This window comes from Callospermophilus lateralis, chromosome 4 (genome assembly GCF_048772815.1).
Source record: "Callospermophilus lateralis isolate mCalLat2 chromosome 4, mCalLat2.hap1, whole genome shotgun sequence".
Taxonomy (NCBI): Eukaryota; Metazoa; Chordata; class Mammalia; order Rodentia; family Sciuridae; genus Callospermophilus; species Callospermophilus lateralis.
This window is the reverse complement of record NC_135308.1, coordinates 105,911,504-105,923,790: the sequence shown is the minus strand read 5'-3', so window position 1 is coordinate 105,923,790 and position 12,287 is coordinate 105,911,504.

Sequence of the window (12,287 nt, the reverse complement as noted above, 5' to 3'; positions counted from 1 at the left end):
CTTCTCCATTCAGAAAAACTGTAGGGATTTTGGAGGTATAGTTTTATAAAAGCCTGTGTCCAATCAAACTGAGAAAGAAAATTGGGGTGTGATAGATGAAGGGATAGAGATTGCTATGGTCATCCTTATGTAGAGCTCTCCATTCCTTCTCTTTTTGAAGAGTATTAGGATTCCTGCAAAAAAGGAAAAAAGAAAGAAATGGAGAGACCGCTGCCTAAAGTTAATATCTATGATGTTCTTAAGAATCTCAGGTCTGAGAAAGGAAAGTGAACTCTTGGGATACAGGCATAATATCAACTGCAGAGCTATCTAAAGATAGGGACTGGTATGAAGAACAACCAATTATTCCTTATGTTGATGGTTGATACCAATACTCAGTCAGGAACTGGGACTCACCTTTGGCTTCTTCCTTTCCCCTCACTGTTAATAAACCATCGAGAGCTGTCAATTCTAATCAGAATATATCACTTTAATATCTTCAATTCTACAAAATTCCTGATCTGCAAAAGATCTCATGAAGATTTCTGCAACAATGTTCTAATTTGTCCTTTACATTCAATCTTATCACAGTTATTCAACTCTCTATAGTACTACGAGACCTCATGTCACTCTGTGGGTCAGTTCAAGTCCTCTAGGAAGCAAGTGCCCAGATGGAACTCGAAGTGAGAGAGGTTTTATTGGGGCACTGCTATGGCTTGGGTGAGTATCCCCTGAAAATCTGTGTGTTCAAGGCTTGGTCCCCAGGGTAGTGATTGGAGGAGGTGGTGGAATCTTCAGGAGGTGGATCATTGTGGGAGGTCTTTACGTAATTGGAAGCATACCTTCAAAGAGGACGTCGAACCTCAGTCCCTTCCTCTCTGTGTCTTTTGGCTCCATGAATATAAAGTGGACAGTTTTGCTCCATCATGCATCCCTGCCAGGAAGTGCTATCTTGTCACAGGTCTCAAAAAAATGGGGACAATCAATCATGGGCTGGAACCTCCAAAACTATAAACTAAAATAAACCTCTCTTTATAAGTTAATTCTCTCAAGTATTTTGCTACAGTGATGGAAAGCTGACTAACACAGGGGAATACCTTTGAAAGATCAAGGGAAAGGGGAGAATGAGACTGCCTTGAAGCTTTAAAAACAGTCTTGGCTGCTCGAGTGAGATGCCCGAGTACAACGCCCGAGTGCATAGATTGCCTGTGAGAGGAATTTCATGTTGGCAGCTGTGTCCTTGCTCAGATACCACCACTGCACTGTGTTTAGTCACTACTGGACACTCTGGCCTGAGAGAAGCATGGTCTCAATTTGACACAGTATAACCAGAAGGTGTTGCATCTGGAGACTGTTAGCTAATTATACTCATTACAGCTAATCCTCTTTTGAAGGAAGATTTGAGTCGTACATTTCTATAGCAACCAGAATTCCATATTTTAGGACCTTTCCATAACTTCCTTTCTGAACTCCTTAACATGCACACAAGCCCTGAGGTTTGCCTATCTTTCCAGACTTATTTCAATTTTTCCCTTTTCCACAACTCAGTTAATGAATTTTCTTCTGTTTCTCAAATTCTCTATTTCTATTTCCTTCAGGCAGGACTCTGCTGAAATACTCTTTCCTTTTCTCATTTAGATACATCTAATCTTCACGTTTTTGATTAAATGTCCCTGTTCCTGAATGTAGTGCAACTCTCTACCTCTTTTCGTTCATTTGTCCATCTACTCATCAGCCTGATTCTATTTTTAAAGTAATACACACATAGTGAAAACAACAGAAGTCGGGTACATACCTGTAATCCCAGTGACTTGGGAGGCTGAGATGGGAAGATCCCAAGTTCAAGGCTGGTTTCAGCAATTTAGCAAGTCCCTAAACAACTAGCCAAGACTCTGTCTCAAAAAAAAAAAAAAAAAAAAAAAAAAAAAAAAAAAAAAACCACCTAGGATGTGGCTCTGTGGTAAAACACCCCTAGGTTAACCCCCTAGTACAAAAACAAAAAACAAAAAACCAGAAACAATAGGTTCATTCTTCAGATGTAACACCTTTGAGCCATTTCTAATTTTAACCTGGTAGATATCATTATAAACTCTACTTGTATATCTGTTTTCTGTTTTGTGGAATTTGAGTAGTACCTATCAACTTTACGTTATGAAAGGTGAAGGGTTTAGCACATTTATATTTAACCTCCACCTTCTTTTTCTCTTCACCTCTGAGCTTTCATTCAATGTGTTTTTAATTTATTTGAGTGTTTACCTTTATACATCTGCAATATTTTATAGTTATATTTAATAATTCTTTGCTCTATAAAATGAGGAAATAAGCATTTCTCTACTTCTCCTGCAGGGCTGGGGATGTAGCTCAGTGGTAGAGTTTACTTAGTATTATTGAGGACCTGGGTTCCATCTCTAACACTTCATTAAAAAAAAAAAAATCTACTTCCCTTGCGTATGTGTCTTCTCTCCCTTCATCCTTTGATCTTCTAGTAACTATTACACTGCTTATATACTACAAACCTTTTATTATTTCATTTCTATAGAAAATCTAATTTTGCATGATTTTCCTATAGTTAACTAAAAATAGAAAAGTAGTACACTATATTTAAAATATTGAATATGTAAATATTTTACATTGGAGAAGCAAAGTAGCGTGATTGGAGTCATGTAGACAGAAATATTCATGTGACTAAATCCATCTCTTTAGAATGAGAGTGTTCCAAGCATTCTTTTTTCTTTGGCTCCAAAATAAATGGCTGAAAATTAATTGAGCTTCCAATTGCTTTTGTTTTTTCTTGTTGACTGAAGGAGTAGAGTAGATGCCATCATTTTACTATTAAGAACTGGGTTTTACAATCTTTACAATGGGATCTCCCTTTTTAATGAGGTTCTTCATGAAATATTCTGGTTTTCTTTTCTTTTCTCTTTTTTGGTAGTGCTAGGGATTGAAACCAGGGCCTTATGCATTTATGGCAAGCACTCTACCAACTGAGCTACATCCCAGCCTCCAATATTCTGTTTTAATTTTCTAGGCAACTGTCATCCTGAAATGTCTTGACTCCCAGGTTAGTGCTAGTATTTCTGGGATCCTACATTTTCCTCTTTCTTGAATTCCTTATTCATTTTACTATAGTATAGCCTCAAGTTTTTTTTTCATGAAATGTACATGAGAATGATTTTTCTGAGTGTCTAACCAATAGACCAGCACTATTATATAATAATTAAGAGTGTGTATTCTGCAGCCAAACTTATTGGATTCCAAACCCACACCTGCCTTCTGTGAGTGCAGGAAGTTTCTCAACTTCTCTATGATTCTGTATTCTCATTTGTAAAACCAGAGATAATAATAGTACCAAATTAATTGGGTTGTTCTGGGATAAAATAAATAAGTTAAAAACTACAAGGAGCTCAGAGCTTCACCTGGCTTGTAGGAGTTTAATGACCCTTAGCTATTACTGTAAACCTGGAAATGTCATTGTTTTCCTTCACTCTTGACCAATAGTTAATCTAAGTATGGAATTCTAGATTCAAAATAATTTTCTGTTAAATTTCTATAAGAACTCACATAGCTATTGAGTGCCTATTTCTATTTCCCTTGTAAGTAACCTTTTTTATTTTTATTTTTAATCCATTCTGGTATATATAGCATTTTATTTTTATACTCAGAATTCTAACTTTTCGGGCTGGGATTGTGGGTCAGTGCTTGTCTAGCATGTGTGAGGCACTGGGTTTGATGCTCAGCACCACATATATAAATAAATGAATAAAACAAAGATTTTAAAAAAATTATTTAAAACACTATTTAATTAAAAAAAAATTTTTAAATTCTAAATTTTTACCAGGACATATCTAGGTATATTATTTTTTTAATATTCAATAGTACTCAACTAATTTTGTCATTCTGAGGATTCTAGTTTTTCTTTCAGGGACATTATCTATCTAGTCCTCTTCCCCGACAAGGAGGGCTCTTTTGGCAGAAGAGTAGTTACCAAAGATGCAGGCATCCTTTACAGTTTACATGCAGACTGGCAACTGCCAATCAGTAAAGAAGACTGATTCTCTGCAGAAAGCTGACTCTGAGTTCAGCTGATCACAGAGTTTTAGGTGCCTCTAGGTCTAGAATGCCTGCTTGTATGTTGTCTGTTTTTGTTTTGGAGGCCCCAAATCACTTCAGGCTCTTTTCTTTATCCACACTCCTAACAGCCACACCCAGAGGACATAAAATACTGCAATCAGCGGTCCTCTCTTTAGTGAGAAGGGAGATAGAGAAGCACTACTCAAAATTTCTGCCCTTTAGCCCAGATTATTTGCTTTTTGTACATGCTTACTGTGAACTTGGATCTCTCTAGAAAGCTACTCAGAAAAATGTCTCCTAACTCATCCGCTGCTTTAGCCTATGAATATTTGAAATCATGATTTCTTCTCTTCTGGTTTATCTGACCATTTGAGCCCAGTTGCTTTCTAGTTTCTAGAAAAATATAATTTTTTGCCTGCCAAAGGCATGTTTTATTCCATGGATTTGTTCCATTTTATATTATTTCTCGAATTTAACCGGGTCATGAGAGAAATGGAAAATGTATGCTCATTTAGTCATCTTGAAACAGAACTTTTATACTAATTTTAAAAAAATGAATCATTAAAATCGATTTAATCTTTTGAATAGGTAATACATTCACATCTTTCAAAATCACAAGGTATGAAAAGGTTCTGAGTGGAATAGGAAATGATTGCGCCACACTGGTAGTACGTGTATGCAAAGATTTTACTGCAACAATACGGGGAAAAGCAATCACAATCATGGTAAATTTGTGATCCTTGTCTGCATAGTGCTCAGCTCTACATGGTCTCAACAACCTCAGCTTCATAACAGCATGTAGCACATGAATTAATACAACATACACGTATTTGGGAACATAGACCATTTCTTTGATGAAATGAAGAAAAGGAGAATTTACTTGGCTGATTAATTCATTAACCTAATTTCTGTAAGTAGTTTTCACAGCCAGCTCGGTTTGCAAGTTTGAGATGTGCATGCATGTGTGTGTGTACATACATATACAGTCATACCTCAGTGTTCACAGGAATTGGTTCCAGGACCCTCCACAGGTATCAAAATCCAAGGGTGCATCCTTTATATAAAATGCATAGTGTTAACATGTAAGTGACACATACCCATTTGTATGATCTACATCATCTCTAGATTACTTTATTGTTATTATTTATAATAATAATAATAATAATTATTATTATAATACTGGATATTGAACCCAGGGATGTTTTACCATTGAGCTGCATCTCAAGTCCTTTTTATTTATTTTGAGACAGGTTTTTCCAAAGTTGCTGAGGCTGGCCACAAAATTGTGATCTTCCTGTCTCAGCCTCCTGGTATTACAGGTGTGCACCACCATGCCCAGTTTGTACATGCATTTAAAAAAATATATATTTTCGTTGAACTTGAAGCTTTGGAACTTGCAGATGTAGAGAGCTGACTGTATATATGAAACTAAATGTATATAATAATATATTATAAATGTATAACTCTATATTACATAGTTATATATAATTATATGATATTATATATTGTAAATTTTCATATATAATACATAGTTTACACTATAATTAAAAGTTTACATAATAGCTGTGTAACTGGAAATAAATATTTGTATTTATTTATAAATTGATTATTTATAACCTAGTCAGCTGTGCTTTTAGAAAAAAAAAAACTCTGGCTTAAATCTGAGGCCATTCCTTGAACTAAAAATGAGAAACTTATTTACTTTCCCCTTATGAACAACAACAAAAAGTAATCTTTGTCATGATTTGGAAAATTCCTGAACAAGGTTAATAAAAAGTATTATTTTTACTCCTTCATCCATTTATTCAGTAACTCCCTGTTCCCATTCCAAAGTCAACTACTGTCATAAGTTTCTTGTTTAGCTTTGCAGAATTTTTTTATATGAAGCAAATGTGAATCTATATCTTCCCTTTTTAACCCAATGTTATAGGATCATACATATTGTTTTATATTTTTTCTCTTGATAGTGTATCTTAAAAACTTTTCTCATTTTTATGGCCAATTTTATGGATATCATATAATTTATTTAATCAGATCCTTACAGCAGTGCTTTAGCGAACAGCATTGTACATATGGCATTTTGCATAAGTACAGATATACCGTGGGATAAATGCTGGGGCAGAGGGCACATGAATTTTATAGTCTTCCAAATAATCCCAAACAGATTTCCATAGGGAAATGAATTAAGACTCCCACACAAATAATGTTTAAGAATGCCTTTTGCCCCACAAACCCCCAATTCATTATATTATCAAACTTTGGATTTTTAAAAAAAATAGTATCGTTTTTATTTATATTTATCTTGTTATGAGTGAAGTTAAAACATATTTTTAATTATTTAAGAGACATTTTATTTTTTTATGGAAATTGTCTTTTGCCCATTTTTCTTTTTCCTTTTTGAAAGATCCACCAAAGAAAACTTTTAAAATTTTTTATTCTTATTTTTCTAATTAAAATCATTATAATTATTTATAATGATATAATTTATAATTTTTAATAATAATTAAAAATAATTTAAAATCAAGTTTAGAAGCTTATTTGTTATCTATAATATGAATTGTGATTTTTTTATTTTAAAAATTATTTTAAATTTGTCCTATTTAGTTATACATGACAGTAGAATGCTTTTTGTTTGTTTGTTTGTTTTGGTACTGGGGATTAAACTCAGGGCCTTGTGCATATGAAGCAAGCACTCTACCAGTTGAGCTATACCCCTGACAGTAGAATGCTTTTTGATATATTATACATAAATGGAGTATGGCTTCTTATTCTTCTGTTTGTACATGAGGTAGAGTTACACGGGTCATCATTCCTATTCCCATACCTCCTCCCTCCCTTTCACTCCCCTGTCTAGTCCAAAGTACCTCTACCATCCTCCCTACTACCTATTGTGAATTAGCAATCTACATAGCAGAGAAAATGTTTGGCCTTTGGTTCTTTGGGATTGGCTTTATTCGCTTAGCATGATAGTCTCCAGCTACATCCTTTTACTGACAAATGCCATAATTTCATTCTTCTTTAAGGCTGAGTAATATTCCATTGTATATATTCTATAGTGTATATATACCACAATTTCTTTAGCCATTCATCTGTTGAAGGGCACCTAGATTGGTTCCATAGTTTAGCTAATGTGATTAATTGCAATTTTTTTTGCTTTGCTTTTTCTATTTGTGTTTTATCATACAGATGTTATTTGATAGTCTTATTAGATTTGCTTTTTTCCCCCATCTTTATTTAATGGCTTCTGGCTTTTGGGTCTTAGTTAAAGGCCACCCCTACTTTGACATTACAAAAAATCATCCAGTTTTCTTCTATTGTTTTAATAGCTTTACCTTTCTCATTCCCCCTGTCCCTGACACATGTCTCTTTCTTTCTCTCTCTCTCTCTTCTTTCTTTTCTTCTTTTTTCCTTACCATATTTGGTTTGGCTTTGTGTTGGCTGTAAAGTTTTAATCCAACTTCAATTTTTTTCCTAAATGGCCACCCATTTATCCCAACAATATATATACTCATTTTTTTTTTTCATTTTGGTGTCTGGATTTTTCCCCTCAATAATGGTCAACCTTTAACATTCCAGGCACAAGTCTGAGCAAAACATTATAACTTCTTTCAAGAAAAATGTCTTAGAAGTCTGGAGCAGGACCAGCAGAGAAAGACAGCTCCTAGAGTATAAAGCCATGAATCTCAGCACTAGGCGCTACCAGAATCAGCACACCTGCTTGGATCCTTTTAGATTGGTAGATCCCTTAACATCACTAGGCAAAAGAGTGAGTTCATTATAGATTCTCCTGGAACACGGACTGTTGCTGTTCTAAAGATGAGGTCTTTATGCACTGGGTTTCCTACTGGGTTTTAATAGCATCTGTCTAATATAGATATGGATTTCAGAATATTTATTCTTCTGAATTCCTCATCTATTTTCTACTTTTATTTCTGGCTATTACAGAAAAACCTTTGGTCAATGTAAAAATAGATTGGAAGTCTTTTTCTCATCAACTCCAGGGGAACATGAACAAGTTCTCTGCTTTATATGTCAAGAGTTCTTTCTTTGGTTCTAATTTATCTTCTTGTAAAGATGAATGTGATTTGCCTTCACGTGTACATATTCTCCATCAGAGGGTACCTTGTTTGATGGGGTATTTTTTTTACTTTATTTTATATAGTTTTTGATGGCTTGAGTTCCTTTTAGGGACCTCAGTGTCAAAACTGAAGGTAAAGTCAGTGGAAATCTTCCTTATTTGAAGCTGTGGAGGGATGGGAGAGCATGCCCTAGAATCATTTTGAAAAAGACACATTTTTTTCTGCATGAAATATTTTTTTCCTTATTTACTTAGGAACCTAATCTGTTGGAGCTGAAAGGAAGAACATGGGATCAATCTGGGAAAGCTCATTTATACTTTTAAGAGACTAGCATCATAGATTAGGTTAGTTTTTGTTCCTGTATCCTAATTACCATGACTCTTTCAAATTGCATAAAAAGCAATTATTTCCACCTCATGATTTTTAAGTCCCAGTCTGTGCTTATGATTAGACAAGGGACCTTAGAAGATGAAGAGTAGCATGAAACCCAGCACTGCTATATTTTACTCTTTGAAACGTTTTGAACTTTCAAGACTCTTCTAGTATGTTTTAAGGAATAGATTTCTACTGTCATTTTATTATTTAAAAACTAATGATTAAAAACTAGTTTAAATATTAGTGCATCCCAAACAGGACGCTTTCTTTTCTAGTGCCAGTTTGGTAAGAATTGCCATCTAGTAATAAAAAGTATGGCTGATGGAGTAACAGAGGAAGGGAAATTAGAAGAGACCACCTACGATTTTTAGAACTTTAAATCTGTGCTATTATGATATATATGTATTGGTTTTCCTCCATGGTTTAATACTCCCTGCTTTTAAGCAGACCATAGCTCCATAAAAACCAAAAGAACAGTGTTTGGAAAACTTCTGGATGGATGAATATGTAGAGGTTTGGGATGGGGACAGGTGGCTTAGTGCACTGAAGAAGGCATGGAAACGCCATACTCCTTTCTTCTCATCACTTAGCAGTAGAAGCACTTCTTCATCTGTATCCTTTGTAGCATTTTCTTTATAATAAATTGGTAAATGTGTTTCCCTGGGTTCTGTGAGTTCCTCAAGCAAATAATCAAATTTGAGGAGGAGATTATGGGATCACTGAACTAAGTTAGGTGCTTAGAAGCACAAATAGACCAATCTGGGGCTTGTGATTAGCATCTAGAGGTAAGGAGGGACCGTCCTGGGGGCTGCACTATCAACCTGACTATCATCAGGTAGACTCATCTGGCATCCATTGCAGAATTGAATGCTAGCTTCATGTATGGGGAGAAAACCCATAAATATTGTTTCTGAAGTGACCCGTGTCATGAGAGTGTTGGAGAAACTGAGACTGAGTTTGTTTTTTCTCTGTATCCTTCAGACAATCATACTATAAATTCCTTATTTTATGAATAAAGTGTTCACAGGTATAATAAATATAAAAGGACTTGAGTTTAGTTTAACTGTCCAGTGATTGAAGAAGATTCAGGGGCAATTATGTAAGGTAGAAAGCTGATAAATAAAATCACAGAAGTATAGATTTTATTCATTCTCTGAGTGCCTCATCTGTCTAAGTGTAGTAACTAAGATTAGTGTTCCTAAAGACTATAGATCTTGGGCCAGTTTCTAACTGGAGTATTTATGTTACACATTTAGATGGTATAATTCTTTTTTAAGAACTAAAAGGTTCAACGTAAATGAAAGTACATAAAGAGAATTTGCTACTTTCTGAATGACTGATAAACAACTCTCAATGAGTTTTGTGGTGCTTGGTACCAAACGCACAGCCTTGCACATGCCAAGTACATGCTGTATCCCTTAGCTATACCCCTGGCCTCCGTGATAAGTTTTGATTCTTACTATTTGTTTGCTTCTTCTGATGTTATGAATATGATTTCATTTGTTGATATTGGACTATGGTCTCTCAGCTCTCAAAAGAGAGAAACTTACTTTTTTCTCCTCTACAATTCTTGACATACTGGTTTTGAGACATTCCATCTGAAATAAATATTAACTTCCTTGTTAAATTTTAAATTGGGGCCTCTCAGGTAGAAATTAATCTTTATGTGCAGGCTGCCTTCAGACTTGGTTATCTCACTTCAGACTAGAACTAGATTATTCAACGTTTTGTAAAAAGAAATGTTAGGATTATGTATGATTATTGGTGATGTACTGACTTTTTATACTCTATTTCATTTTCTGTGATAAGCAATATTTATTAAACTAAAAGCTTAATAAAGACTTCAACTTATTGATATTTATATACCCTTTGCAAATTGATAGGAATTTGCCAGAGTCCATTTCAGGCCAAATTTATGTACAACCTTTGAAGGGGCATAGAACCTAATGGCTTATTTATTTATTTTTCACATTAGGGATTGAACCCGGAGCACTCTACCATGGAGCCATAACCCCAGCCCTTTTTATTTTTTCTTGCTAAGTTGCTTAAGGCCTCTGCTGAGGCTGGCCTTGAATTTGCAACTCTCCTGCCTCAGCCTCCCTAGATGTTGGGATTACAGGTATGTGCCACCATACCTGGCCATGGCTTTTGTTTTATGTCTTACTTTCACTAAGGGCCTTGATTTTCTGATGCCTATTTTTCTTTTCCCTGGATTTTTTCTTAATTATATTCCTATTGTGTTTGAGGCTCATCTTCACCAAGTTTGCAAAATGATGTTTAAATATGTTTTAATATTCCTTTGTCCTAAGGCAGATCAACTCATTTTGGAATGATCCTGAAAGGGTTAAAATTTGATGTCAATAGATACCTATACTCTCATTCCATAGTTTCATATTATGGAATTATAGTGACATTGTGCTTTGTCCAAAACACAATTGTCTATGACTGAATCTTATAAAATGGTGCGTTCAACATTATGTAACATATAAATTTCAAATAAGGCAAGCTTTAAAATCTATTATATACAATTCTCATGATTCTATTTAGAAGAATAGCATTCTTTTTAAGGTATATGATATGTAATTTCTTACATGGGAAGCTATAAATAGAGCTATAATTTAGTAGTTATAAACAGAACTGACTTTACTTTTATACTGATAATCAGTTAAAACATATCTTAAGGAATATAATTCTCTTTTTTTTAAGTTGGCATACATTATAAAAAGGATGGTTAAGCACTTTCTTTTACATTTAGCCTTTTTTCTTAATAATTTTTTAGTTGTTGATAGACCTTTATTTTATTTATGTATTTATATATGGTGCTGAGAATTGAACCCAGTGCCTCACACATGCCAGGCAAGTGCGCTACCACTGAGCCCCAGCCCCAGCCCCAACTATAGCACTTTTTGGTCCAGTTTCAGTATTCACATGATTATATTCCCACCATGTTTTTTTTTTTTTTTAATCCATAGCCTTGTTTTGAGAATGAGAATACATAGAAAGCTTATTTATTTTCATACTTATTTGCATGAATTAGGGCATACTTCCTTTCTTAAAGGAATTTATAGACCACAATCAAATATGCAAACAAGTAGTTATAATTTTATATAGTTATTTCTATATGACACTACAGGTAACTTTTAGTGGAAGCAAAATAAGAGTCCTTCAGTGTATTTGAGGAGAATTTTAGCTGAGGTTTGGGTATGCATTTTCCAAACGCAAAAGCAGTAGAGGGAACATCATGTACACAGATTGTACATAATGTACCTGGATTGGATGATGTAGCTTAGAAGTCACAGTAGGCTTATTTCTTCCTGAATTACATTTACCTCCTAAGATGCAACACCTGTTTCTCAAAGGGGTAAAGTCTGCACCTGAAAAATTATCTCGCCAATGAGCAAAGAATAGGATATGTGTGCAGATTGGCTGGCTCCAAAGTATCAAACTGTATACTTCCCAAAATATTCCAGGAAAATCATTTTTCTATGGGAAGAATGGGAAAAATGTGATTTTGGGGTGATGGGCAAATTGAAAGAGATCATGTGAGTTGCTGTGGCAGAGATCTCCTAATGGAACTGTAAGAAGAAAGGAAAGGATTTGGATGATGATGAACATTGAAAAGTCTCGGGCATTGAAAGGAAAGTGAGAAAGCACTTTAAATATTTATTTGTCAAAATAAATATTTAAAATAAATTTAAATAGTTATTTGTTAAATCTAACAAATAAAGTCCATCTTTCTATCAAGAGGAGAGAGAGGCCCCAGAGATGTTTGGGTATTCAGCT